We start from the raw sequence: 15042 nt of genomic DNA, 5'->3' as shown, positions 1-15042 counted from the left end.
CTCCATTGCTTTGTTGTCACGTGTTGTCTTATCATTGGTCCACATCTCTCCTTCTAAAATGTTTCCACATGTTATCTTATTATGGATACACGTTTTGCAACCTCGTGCTGTCTCGTTATCGTTTCGACTAAAAGACCTGGTCGCCTTTTTGCCATGTGGCACACTCCGGTGTCGCCACATCACCACAACAAGTATTTTCCTAGAATCTTCGAAAGTCCATAACTTTTGCATAAAATCTCTATTTTCGATGTTATTTATATCACCGGAATCCACTCATCGAGGTCTATAACTTTCCTTTAGGCCTCAACAGCTAGTTCTCATTCTATTTTAAAGTCATATTTTTATATTTAGACTATCATAGTCTGTGCGAAAATCATAACTCTTTCAAATGAACTCCGTTCTCGACTGTCTCTATATCAACAAATTCGTTTTTACGAGATCTTCAATTTTAAATTATAATTTTTTGGCTAACAATCAACCAATTTATATTTCAATTTCGGTGTTGCATAATGTTGTATTATGTCCTATCGAAACTTTGATAAATCATAAATTCATCAGCTAAAGTTAGATTTGGACGTTTTATATATCTACAGAAATTGTATTGACGTCTAATACATGTTTATGATGATTATTTTAGCTAAAAATTAATATATATATATATATATATATGTATGTATGTATGTATGTATGTATGTATGTATGTATGTATGTATGTATGTATGTATACTTTGAGTTTCATACACAAACGTTTTATATTGAATTCTGTTGTAGAGTGAAACTGTGACAACCCGGAAATTATCCCGTCACTGTAACCCACTTTTGTTAATAAAAATTTATTTTTATTAAAATTTTTCCGTTAACTTCTTGAGTTAAGTAAATCAATTAGGGTTATTGTCGTAATTTCATATGTGACGGAAAACGAAAAATCACACGAAAACCCCGTTTGTTGTTGGTATTTGGTGGACCCCCCCTCCACCCTGGCCGTAAACTCAACCCTATATAAGGGTTGAGTGGTCTTCATTTCCATTTTTTTCACACTCTAGAAACTTTCTCTCTCTACTCTCTTTCTACAATTTCGGATTTTGATCAAGAAAGACTCCTACAAGCTTCACATAAGTAAGTAAACCCCTCCTAGCTAGTTGTTTGCTTAGCATACTTGCAAATCCATGGTATAAACACCCAAAAACCCCAAGAACATGGGTTTATGGTTTGGGAACCTCCCAAAACCGTAAACACCCTAAAAAGGGGTTTTGATGCCCCAAACTCCTTCCAATGCTTGGCTAATGAACTAGGAACTTGCATGAATGATCTAAGAACCCCAAAACACGAAATGAAAGGAGTAAACATGAGTTTACGGTTGGGGTATCTCCCAAAACCGTAAACACCTTCTAAGGGTGTTAAAATGCCCTTAACACGTTCAATGGCTTGTATAAGTGGCTAGAACTTTGCATGCTTAACTTAGATGCACCAAAACACAAAAGGAAGAGGAAAACATAAGTTTACGGTTGTAAACTCATGGGTTCACGGCAGTAAACTCCCCAGGGACCGTAAACTCCACAAAGGGGTCCATTTCAAGCCCCAATCACTTCCATAGCCCTTGATTCAAGTCTAGCAAAATTCCTTGAGTAGTTTAAGACCTTTGAACACCCAATGACACCATTGCCATGAGTTTACGACCGTAAACTCATGGGGGAAATGGTCTTGGAACCGTAAACACCCCTAAGGACCACCATCTGAGGAGTAAACTCCATAGTGAGGCCGTACTCTCCTTAGATGCAACTCCTAACACTCCTAGCACTTGAATCAAAGTGTTTTCAAGCATCAAAGTGTCCTTACTTACTTAGTTAGTGATTAAATAACTAATTAGATAACATTATGTATCACTTCATGATACATAGGATCCGTGGGTGTGTTCAAGTCCTCACTTAACACCTAGCATCCTTCCCGGCACTTCCATCCATTCCACTCACTGCATGTGAGTTCATACCCCTACACTTTTCCGAGTTTTTCATGTTTTCAGGGGGAATACTAGCTAATCATAAAGGATTTCGTAACTTAAAAACTGATGTAGTTACCATGATTTTCTATCAAACATTTAGATATATTTATCCCTTTTATAATATGCGGAGCATAAGGGGCGTTTTCTAAACATAATTACATAGTTTTTATTTAAAAGAACTCAAGAACTTATCAAACCATTCAAACTATAATGGGTATAGTTTGGGATTTCATCACCTATCTTACATATTCGAATTTCATGAAAAGTCAAAGATATAAACTACGTCAGATTTAGTTGATCCATTGCTAACCTAGAGTATCTTGCTGAATAATTATCTTGTGTATAATTATTATACTCTACACCGTTATAAACGATTTTGAACTCGAGAATGACCAAACAAAACGTGAACTAATTAATACATGATTGTGAGACTTATCTTCGTCATACCCCTCGGGGTACCAATAAATCATCTCCGGTAGTATAACCAGAGTCTCCTGGAAGGAAAGCGTGAAATTTGTGAATAGATCTATTCGGGACCGACAATCCAACACCTGAACTTCTAGCTACAGTTAGGCGGGCACGCCTGGGGTGACAAATTTTGTAATCGTACGACGCCTGAAGAACGTCAAGGAGGTCACGGGTCAAATTAGTATGGTTATTCGACTCACAATATGTATATATTAACCTTGTTTACGGGATTTCTTTCTTCTATAGTTTTATTTTATGAAATAAAACTACCTATCTACTTACTAGAGGGTATTCCAAAGAGACAACTTATGGTTTTATTTTTAGTAATAAAACTACTATACTTATTGGTGGTAACTAGGGTTTTCAAACAGAATGTACTTATCATATAGAAACCAACAAACATGTTAGAAAATATGGGATTTTCTCGGAAAACATGCATACGTATTTCATAACTCAGTAACAATGGTTTTCGATACTAACGTCATAAAAATGAAGTATTTTCAAAAATTCAGTGACCAGTTTTCATTACAAAAATCATGCTTATGAACTCACCAGCTTTATGCTGATATATTTTCAAACCGCTTGTATTCTCAGGTCAACGTTAGACAGGTACCTCGCCCACTTTTGGAGAAGATGGAGCATATAGAAGTCTCGTCTTTACTTTTGCATATACTGATGTACACAAACTATGTTTTCAATGCTTTTAAACAAATGTAAATATTCTTATTGTAATGTAATGGTTATGTTTACTATTCTTACTATGTACAATGGTTGTGATACTACGCATGACGTCCTCCGCCCCGGAACGTTTCCGTCGCCGGTTTCGGGGTGTGACAGAAAAAAGGGTGTTACAACTCTCCCCCACTTACAAAGATTTCGTCCCTAAAATCCTACTCCTAGCGCACCTAGATGTCATATTATTGGATTTATCAGGATCAACGTGTGATCTAGCCGACGTTGCTGAATCCATATTTACCATATAACTCCTTTTTCACTTTGGACATACTTTCGAACTCCTCAAGAAGTCTTCCAAAACTTGGAATTCGTCCGTCTAGACTTCCAGAAGTTATACTCTATGACTGACGGTCGCCTTTAGACATAAAATGTCGAATTGCTCCTTTGACTAGGAACACTATCGACTCGTTATAAAGAGCTTAATTAGGGGAATTTATCTATGATATCCTAACAGAATCCACTTTCTGGAACATATCTCTATAAAAGGCTTATGATATACTATTCTAACTTCATGTCCTAAAACAACTTACTACAACATACCCTTAAAACACACAAATCTAGATTCCAACCAGTTTTCTCTACCTAGTCCAGGTGTTCCAACATCCTAAAACTTAACAAAAGCTATTGTAATAGTTTTACTGGTTCGAAAACAATGGAACCAATAGTCTAGTACTGGTGATGGACTTATTATAAGGCTTTCTCATCTTCCAACCTACTAGATTATAATTATCACTAGGTCACCAATAGCCTTCTCGCAAGGCTCTAAGTACTTTACCTATATCAAGGTGTAACTACTACTCAAGAAATGTTCATATGCCCGCTCACGACATGTCATGATACTATCTAACTACTGAGATTACAATGTCAGATCATTTTGCCATCATCCCCATTTGGGCCTGAAGAATCATGATCAACCCCTTGATGTCTAGAAGACTCACAACCATTATCCCACTGTTCCGTTATGAACTTAGTCATCATCCTTCCTTGATATCAATTAATCACAATAGGTCTCCACTACTTAAACTTCTGAGGCTACAACTGATCTGAGGTCCTTAATGTACATGGTACGCATGTTGAAGTGTAACTATTGTCATATTTCAGCCTATGAATGTCAAAATTTGGTCCTATTTTTGTATTAATTCTTACGTTTATCGACTAAAGGAATAACTAACTAAACACGTAGCTTACCATGAAGACCTACGATAATAATGACGCACTAACATATGATTACATGGTAGCATAGATTCTAAAGACTAATCGTTGTGTCCTATATTAATTCATGAATGTTATGGACTTGATTATGAACTCACTTAATTATCAACAAAAGAAATGAATAAAACCAACATATAGTCTACCGTGAGGCCTAAAATAACACTGACCCATTACTAGATGCATACGTAGTCGCACTCGACGATCTATCTAACGTGACCCTTAACTGAGCAAATATATCAAGGAAATTTACACTAGTCGTTTATGATCCTTTTGTGTTCTCTATCAATTGAAATACTTCCTTTGAAAGTTTGCACAGATCTATGACGATACCAAGTCATCTTATTGTAAGTCTAAATCGCATGGGAAATCCTTCAAGCCTCTTATGGCTTTGCAGATTAAACTTTTACTAACAATACTACAACATCACTTGAACCGAAGAGGTGTCTGGAAGGCTAAATCTTGAGCAATTCCATTTTCTAACGACAAACTATGTGGCCTACTAAATTTATTGTCTAGCAGCTCCTACGTTGTAATGATAAATACCACATTCTTGAGGGTACGAACCTATCTAGTTATCTTGGCTATCTTAGCCGTAACAAGGAATTCGGTCTACTTCATGGATTCTACCTGACACTTGGAAAGAAAATCTAACCATTCCTTGAGAACCACATCGAGAAACTTATAACATATGGGTATTTTTGCAGAAGTCTTCCTTCTTACTTACCCACACAACAAAACCGAAACTAACAACCTTCATCTACTGGTTTCACTCTCTTCTGGATCTTGACGTCTAAACCGAAAGTCAAGCTGCCATTCGTACTTTCACCTTAAGGGTCAGTTCTCCCCCACATGTGTTCAACCCATCATTTTCTGCTACTCTTAGCTGATCAAAGTCGAAGTTGGCCTTACCTATGTGATTTGTGTCTATTTTGACTTTGAAGATAATATCGATTGTCATACCAATGACTATGACGCCCTCATTGTAGCATTTGCGACCATCGCAAGTGGTTTTCTCTCATAGCATGACCAAATCAGGATAAAGACGTGATAAGTACTAACACACATGTATAAGTAAATAATATCAGAGGACATTACTATCTTAAGACTAGCAACAACATAAATTCAACATCCCATCGTTATTAAAACATCATCGTCATACATTAATTAAATATAACTAAGAGTTTAGGTAGAGATTTGAAAGCATTACTAATTCCTTCGATATGATCATAGTCATGTTGGGCATTTTCCATGATCAGAAGAACAACCAACTACAAAATCTGGTGCCTCATTGGCTTCCTTTTCCATGATTTAAAACTCTCACCCCTTCGCCCTTGGAACTTCAGCTCTGCTCTTTTGTCCATAGGTTATCATGAAAGTCGCAAGTGATGGAGCTTGCATTGTGCTTGCTGGTTTTAGGAGGGAACATCAGGCCTTGATATGGCCCATTTGGTTGCAGTGGAAACAAATATGTGTCCCATGCACCCCGACTTACATTCTCGACTAAAATGTCCCTCTTTACCACACTTGTATCATACTAAATGATGACAAGCTCCTTCGCATGTTTTCCACACTAGGTACACTTCTATCCTCCAGAACTTGAATCAGTGTGCTTGAATATTTTGGCGGTTGGTTTAGATGGAGTCAGAGTCTACCTCTTTTCCTTGTACTGGGTTTCCAACTCAATTTCCCTCCATCTAGCATGCTCATGCATCACTTCTAAGGTCTTGTATCGGTTACTCGATAAAAGTTCTCTAATCTCAGTCTTGAGTATACTCAACTATCGATACATTTTCAACTATTCTGAAGATGCATACTCTAGGAAAAACAGGGCCCTCTCTATGAACATTTTGGTGATATTTGTCACTGATTATGTTGTTTGCTTGAGTGCCAAATGTTCCTGAGCTGGTTGATCCCTTTCTATCAGTATGACATACTCTTCTCTAAACTTTTCAACATATTGTTCCCAGGTCACTGTGTTTCTCTCACCAGGTGAATAGTTCTTAGTGACGAAGTTGCACCAACCCTTTTCTCCCAGATAGAGAGGATTTTGTGCATATATGAACTTTAGGTTAGCCGGATAAGCGCAAGTGTAAAATCATCCTTCCACGTCCGAGATCCACCTCATGAAAACAATTGGCTCCCTGAAACCATCAAAATGTGGGGGTTTGGTGTTATTGAACTTGGGATAGGGAATTTTCCTTTCTCCATATATGACAACATCAACAACATTAACAGTGGTTGTGGTGGCAACAATACTAGCAACCACAGTGTATCGCTCATCAAACATCATGATTATTCCATTTTTGATAGTTCCGAGCATTTCTGGAATCATTTCCTTATGGCTGCAGATATTTCCGCTTCTATTAAGTCGTACATATCAGTGTCTCTTGGACCAGATCTATCCTATCGCATTCCAGAACCAAAAGTAGAACCAGCCGCTCTAGTGATCATCACCATGCTAGACAATTATTGGGAACATATTAATATGGATTATAGAACTAACTCGAGATAATATTCGAATCCTTTCCAGTTCCTTAGTGACCTTGTGCCTTTTCTTGATTCTTGTATGGAACTTATGTTTCCAAGTCACTACGCTCCCTACCTGATAGGCCTTTTCACATACCTAGTGCTACAAGGGCCTAATTACTTACTTTCCTAGATTTTTCCTTTAGGTTCTCTTCTACTTTATCCATCTATTAGTCGAGGAAGAACTTATACCAAAATTAACTAATTATTAGACGGATATGACATACCTCTAAAATCAAACAGACTGTTGACTAAAAGATTCGATAGTACAACAAATGAGAGTTGTGCAATAGCATCAAGTCAAGCAATCTAAACCTATTTAATTACGGGAGCATGCAACCTAACGTGCTTATCAAATAAGTAATTAATATCAATACAGGTTCTAATCAGGAATTAACAAGCAAATCCATATGTAGCCTACATACTAGCATGTAGTTACAACAGTTTTATATATCAGCATACATAAATAATATGAATATTTTGGGAATCATTTTCCTTTCTGAGCTCTGATTGACTGTACATATTCTTTCATTTTCAATATTTTTCTTTTTCTAATTTATCAAGTACTCAAATCCTTAGTATGATTTTGGAATCACACGAGTGTTCATCTAATTTTCTCAAACCAAGGCTCTGATACAAACTTCTAATGTCCTAATTTTCATAGAAAATTTTGTATTTTATTTATTCAATTAAATCAGAGTGTACTTAAATTATGCGGAAAAGATGATGTCAATGCGCACGAGTACAGTCAAGTCTTGCCCTTCTCGTGATCCGAAGAATTACCTGGAAACATTTATAATCAACTAGGTAAGCACGAAGCTCAATTACTTCCCTAAAATACCATATATATATATATATATATATATATATATATATATATATATATATATATATATATATATATATATATATATATATATATATATATAATGGCTCATGAGTTTTTGTCGATCCACCAATAATATGTGTATTTAGACTTACGACCTACTTGCCATTTCGTTGTCAACATGTGAGTCTATAGTCTCCTGACCTATCTTCATTCCACCAACAACCCCTATTCAGACCGTAACAAATAAATTTAAAACAATAACATTTGTGCACATAGAGATTACACTTTTGGCTCTTTTAGTCCAGGTACACATAGACTACACAAAATTTAAGCACATAAAGACTATACTTTCGGCTCTACTCTACTAGTTGTTTGTATGATAACATTCATGTTCATATAATGTGATATATAGTATAGTGAGCTAATTCACTTGATTAAGGTGGAAGATCCTCGGGAAGCTATCTCATGGGCTAATGCTCAACTTATCTCCTTTAAAAACCATGAGTACAAATATTATTGTACTTCACTATTCGTTTGTCTTTATACTATTTCCTGGATTCCTCAACAATCCCAATGAATACATCGAGATCTATCAAATAAGGAACAACAAGGTAAGATCATATCGAAGGAAGAGAGTATACTATTTGGAAATCTCACTTTAAACACCTCACTAAATCTAGCCTATACATCATTCTCATAAGTAGATCAATCAGTATTTTGACAGAAATCACTGATAAATCATATTTATAGATCAATAATAATGACTACGAATATAAATATAAGTTAAACTTAAAATGTAGTAAGTTCAGCTTAACTTATAGAAAATTCTAGTGTGGGCAGAACTTCAACCCGAAAGCTTTTATTTTTCTGGGCTCTTTAATGCTCTATAGCTTCGCTAAAGTAGCCGAGAAATAGGGAGTATCAGGGCTAGCGGTGCGGGAAGGTTTCCAAAGGACTTGGGGTTGAATGAGTAAGTGAATGAGATGAAATCGATCTTTATTTATAGGACGAATAGGGAGCCGCATATAGGGTGCGTCGTGCCCAAGGATGACGTTGCTCCATTGCCTTGTCTCCATGTGTCGTCCTATCGTTGGTCCACATATCTCCTTCTAGAACTTTGCCACATATCATCTTATTTCGGTGTCATGTGTCACGACCTCATGGTGTCACGCGATCGTGTCAGCTGAAACATCCAGTAGCCTTTTTTTTCATGTGGTGCACTCCAGTGTGGCCACGTCATCACATCATGTGTTTTTCTAAAATCATCGAAAGACCATAAATTTCTCATACAAGCTCCATTTTCGATGTCCTTTGTAGCCCCGAAATCCTCTCGACAAGCACTATAACTTTCCTTTTAGGCGTCAACACCTAGTTCTTAATCTATTCCAAAATCTTATTTTTATAGAGATTGGACTGTCAAAGTCCGTGCGAAAATCATAACTACTTCATATGAACTCTATTCGCCACTATCTATATATCAAGGAATTCGTTTTTACAAGATCTTTAATTCTCGTTTACATTTTTTGGCTAAAAATCAACCGATATTTATTCCGGTTCTTGTGTCGCATACTAGTGTAGTGTGTCGCATCGAAACTTTGAAAACCATAATTTCATATGAAGTCAGATTTGGATGTTTTATACATCTATGGAAATCAAATTGACGTCTACTACATGTTTATGATGATTATTTCGTCTAAAAAGTAATATATATCTACTTCGAATTTTATAAACAAATGGTTTATATTGAATTCTATAGTAAAGTGAAAACGGAGTGTTACAGTATGTTAAGAATGCCCTATAACCTACCACACACACACACATACACACACACACACACACACACACATATATATATATATATATATATAATGAGCTCATGTTGGTATGATCAATAAAATATGTTTTGTAGTGTAAACAACCCTTTATATAGAAGCAATATTCCATATTTATTGATGTAAAAATATTCCTCGAATATCAGTTTCTTGAAGTTATTTTCCCAATTTGAGTTTGATTTTAAAATATGGGACACGATTGAGTTGTTGATCATCCAATAAGCATCATTTGTTGTCATAGAAGTACAATGCTCATGTGGATGTGATTTTGATCCTCCAGTGATAAACATAAGGAAAACCTAGTTAGGTAAATTTTTATCATGGTGTTAGATACAAATTTGAAGCAGGGGTTGCATGATGAAATGGTTCAAACCAAAGTGACGATAAGCTTGGATTCGACGAGAGGTTATAATGGTTGTTTCACATTATGAGTTCTTAATTCTAAGGGTTAAAGGAAGCTCAATGTAGTTAAAAAGAAAAGGTTTATCAATGGGAGAAAGAAGATAGTAATATCAAGTTGTTATTTGATGAAAGGTTGCATGAAGACTAGGCTTTTACTTTTGTGTTTCTATGTAATGATTTCACCCATTACTTTCATATAATTACGAAGCATTATATTCATGAGTAGCCCAAAATTAAGATTGTCCCAACACAATACATATGGGACTTAATGGTGTATCAGGCCGGTAATTCAAGGAAACCCATCACCGGCCCAGTACCTACCAGGTCTGCATTATAGGCATTGCTACTCGCTCCGAATGAATATATATATTCGAATATATCATACGCAAGTATCAGAACCATATCCCAGGAAACATGCAAAAGAAGTGGTATGAAACAAATAAAATAAACAAGGGAAGGAAAAGAATCATGCCTACTTAAAGACCGGATAATAGGCGAAGGACCGGTCATTGATATGGGCTCTTCTAACAATGGAATACCTATATATATATATATATATATATATATATATATATATATATATATATATATATATATATATATATATATATATATATATATCCTAGAGGCATTATAATCGGGGAGGCAAGATAAGGAGGACATACATTCCTTAGCATTAAGGCAACACTAAGAATCATAATCTAATTTAGGCATTGGAGAGCTATGTCGGGGTCCAACCCTCAGTATTGCTGTCTGACCTAGCTCTTGTTTATCTTATGCAAAGCGGATTCCCAAACGTTTATTGGATTGAGGCCATTTGGGTGAGAGAGATAAGCATACGCCTCGAGTTTTCCATAACAGCAAGACTTGAATAACTTATATGAGAATACGAGAATATAAAAATATGAGAATATGAAATGGAGTTTTTTGGTGAGTTGTAGTTGAATCGGGGGTTTGGGGAATTTGTTTCATTAAATACATTGATTTTTATACATTGTTTTTTTTACTTTATAATGTTTATATGAGATTTAATTTTAACAATAGTTTACTTTGACATATGTTATGTTTTAACCCAAAAAATTTGAGATTGATTGTTTGTTGAGTTTTGAAGAAGTATGAATTTGCACATATGTATATAAATTGAGTGTTCATTAATATATATATATATATATATATATATATATATATATATATATATATATATATATATATATATATTAAACAAGTCCTACCTTAGCAACAGTGAACAACCACCTTTTTTGTCCATTTCAGCCCTCCTACTTGCATTGCTCATTTCTGTAATTCTAGGTCCCTGTATTTTCTGTATTTGTCAAAAAAATTTTCCTTCCATATTTGGTTTTTGGTAAACATTTTTTGTGGACGCGAGACATAAAACTCGGTGTGACATAGACACGTGTATTCCATTTATAATCCACCACTTTTGATATCCAATAGCATACCGCCAGATTTTTCATCACCGCCTCTAATTCTTTTTTATATCGATCGTATTACCCATCGTATCCTGTCACCGCCTTTCCAAAACCCAATGTCTCTCTCTAAACGCATCGCCATCCAAGAACCACTGGAGACAACCTCGATTTTGGATCATTTTTTGATCACCATCAGCGATGAGCAGGAGGAGCAACAGCCGTCGTCACTGCAATTCCTCTTCTATTGTCTGCGACTCCTTGATCTTGCGTTTTCCGATTTTCTTATGCCCTAACTGTTGCTCTATAGGTCGATTATGGAAGATGAAGTTCTGATTTTGAATTTTTCAATTTTTTTGAATGATAGATCAAATTGGGGATTTTTTTCTTATCTGGCCCTTGATTTATCGTTTGTCACATACTCTGGCGTATGAGAAGTAGAATCCAACTGCATGCACCATCGCATCTTCTTCAACAACATGTAAAGGTGTTTTTCTAGCCCTATTAATGAAGTGTTCAATTACTTTGACTTTGAGCCAATGGTTGTTTCCAGTGTTGGTTCAGCAGGAAAACAAGTGACACAAGTTAAAACTTGAACTGATATTTCACAAATTTGAATTTAGGTAGTTCATTTGTTGCCTTCAAATTGGAATTCTAGCAGGTTGGTTCTATAGATGAACTAAACTGTAAATTTTATATGGATTATATAAAATTTAGAATTTTAACTTGGGCCCTTTTAACTTTGGTCTGTATGTGATTCTGAAGCTGATTCGGTTACCAAACATTATCTGTTCTTCAAAACATAGGTACATATTCACCCTTTAATTAATTATAAATAAGTTTTTATCATGAGTTAGTACTCTTCTTTTTGTTTAATGTTAGGTTAGTTTTGATTTTACCCAAACATATTGTTATGAATTTCTAATTATTGATAACAATTTCTTTACATTAAAAATGGTGATACCCTGTTTGTCTGTTTAACATATATATGGGTTTTTTTACAATGAATACTAAGTGTTTGGTTAAATGTCTTAATGAACAAACAAAAGTTAAAGTGTGCTTCAATTTGCAGTTCAGTTTGAAGTGGTATGTTATCGGCTGTGCACTTTATTGTGCACGTGTCAGATTAAAATTAAGAGATTGTCTGTCCAGAATTCAATTTCACATCCATGTATCTTCTTTTATGTTCCAGCTAAAGTGTGCTAATCAAATATTTTTTTAATATATTATTATCATCATCTCATTTTGATATATTTTTTCAGCTTTCTGATATACATAAGTTCGACCCGAGGTTTTGATATCAGTAATTAGTTCTCAATGCTCCCAATACCATTCCTAAAATAACTACTGAAATTTGGCATAAGCATGGATTTTGAAATAAATTGACAAAGTTTCAAGCTTTTCACTACCATTTTTGTATTTCTGAGTTTTAATCATATAAAATTGGTTATATGTTTTGCAGGAGGTATAGTAGATGCTATGGTAATTCTAAGAGGTCTGTTGAGGACATGGTTCATGATGATCTAACAACTATACATGCTAATCTTGTACAATTCAATACATTACTTTAAATAATACTGAAGTAGTGTTGCACTATATAAAAATGAAATCTTTTTGCAACATTAACAGTTTGTTTGTTACATCTTGGTATCAGATTACAAGAGATGGGAAGAACAGATTGAGAAATGCCAAAATCCGAACTTGAAAAATTACAAGTTACCTAAATGATAACTTTTATCTCTATACAGTTTCTTTTTTCTAAAAATAACTACATAATTTATGTTAAAATTATAATCGTATTTGGGTTTTATTATGTTGATATGTAATACAACATAGTTGAAAGGAATCGACTGAAGCAAACCGTATTTGTAAACATGAGATGATTTTTATTTTATTGCTTGGCTAATTAAAAAATATAACCATTTTGTCCTTCAGGTTGAAGAGAAGGAAGGTCCCCTGCACCAATTTACACATGTATAGTTAAATAAAGGTTTGAGTTCTCTCTTTTACTCTCTCTCTCTCTCGTCGTATTCCTTTTACTTATCTGTTGCCAACACCTCTAGCGCGGCCGCCATAAAAGCAGAGCTGTCGACTTCTATCTCTACTGATCCAGCACCGACCATTCAGGTACTTGAACTTGTCATGGTAAAATCAGAAATCTGATGAAGAGGGTGTCTGATGATTTTTTTTTCTAATATCTGGTAATTTTTTCTTGGTTTCTCTTAAATGTGGTAAATTCTTAGTTTTTTTCCGGAAATTTAAATGCATTTATGTGTGAATTAAGCGTGAAATCAGATGTATGATGTTGGTACTTCTCTATGTTTGTAATTCTTCATGCCAATGCAGGCAAATTTGTGTTTGTAAAATTTTGATGTATCTATCTTGGTAAAAATTAGATTTAGGCTTACATGTTGGTAAAAAATTTGATGAAATAAATATTGGATGCCTTTTTTTTGTGCTGATTTATGCTCTGATGAAATAAAAATCCGATGAAAAATATGGTAATTTCTTAAAAATTCTTGCAAGGGACATACAATGGGTCAATCTTGCACTTAGCTTAGTATCAATAATTTATATGTAAAAAGAAAAAAAAAATAATAGTTGTCTTATTTTATGTGTGAGGAGAGCAATGTAATTATGGGACAGGTATATTATATTTAGTTTTATAATTTATATTTGTTATCGTTTACAGCAACAACACATTTACTTACTTGATTAGAATGTTGAGGGGAAGGTGTTCATTGAGGCTTAGAACACTATCATTGCTTTGGATCACAAGAGAATCAGGTTCTATTTCACTCTCTTTTGTTGCTCGAAAATTCGTCAAAATTACATTCGAACTCGCAATAATGTTTATTAAAACTTAACATCCACTAGTCAATAGTACCTTTAACTTGGAAATTTATGAAATCACTCAAAAAAATATGTATATTTTCTCATTTCACATGTTGTTTTTAGCATTGGATTAATCTGTCAAGTGGTTTATTTATTTGTTAAAGGATCTCACAACATTGAAATTGCTATGGCTACACCTTCTGATTTCTATAATAATAATAATAATAATAATAATAATAATAATAATAATAATAAAAGGTTAACTGAGTGTATTGATAAAATGATGAGGTACGCTGTGGTTGCTTCATTCCGCATCATTGACGTGTTGCTTGACTGTAAATACAGGACCGATCAAAAAATACAACTGATGGAACATTTTGGACTTTCTTTATTTCAAATTTTGGTCCCAATTGTTCCGAAGATGAGCTAAAGCCTTTATTTTTCCAAGTATTAGCATATTTTGGGATTTTTAGTTTTCTTCATTTCCACTTTATGATGATGACCTATATTATGGATTTTGGTTATAGGTATGTGTGGTGCACCCACCACCTCATTTCACGTATCAAAGGAGAAAACAGAAATAGATTCTAGCAGAGCAAGGGATCACTACCGACCGCAAGGATTCTGCTGACATGGAGGAAGGGCAGGGGCAAAATAGGAATAAAGTTTAGACCTTTCTGATGAACAACCGAGAAGAAATTGGCCATATAACAACCTCCGTCCCCCATGGAGCGGGGGAACACCCTCTAGTTTATATAATATCCATATAATTTCTAG

The sequence above is a fragment of the Lactuca sativa genome, chromosome 5 (genome assembly GCF_002870075.4).
Source record: "Lactuca sativa cultivar Salinas chromosome 5, Lsat_Salinas_v11, whole genome shotgun sequence".
Classification (NCBI taxonomy): domain Eukaryota; kingdom Viridiplantae; phylum Streptophyta; class Magnoliopsida; order Asterales; family Asteraceae; genus Lactuca; species Lactuca sativa.
The sequence above is the reverse complement of the archived record's forward strand: the minus strand, read 5'-3'. Positions refer to the sequence as shown.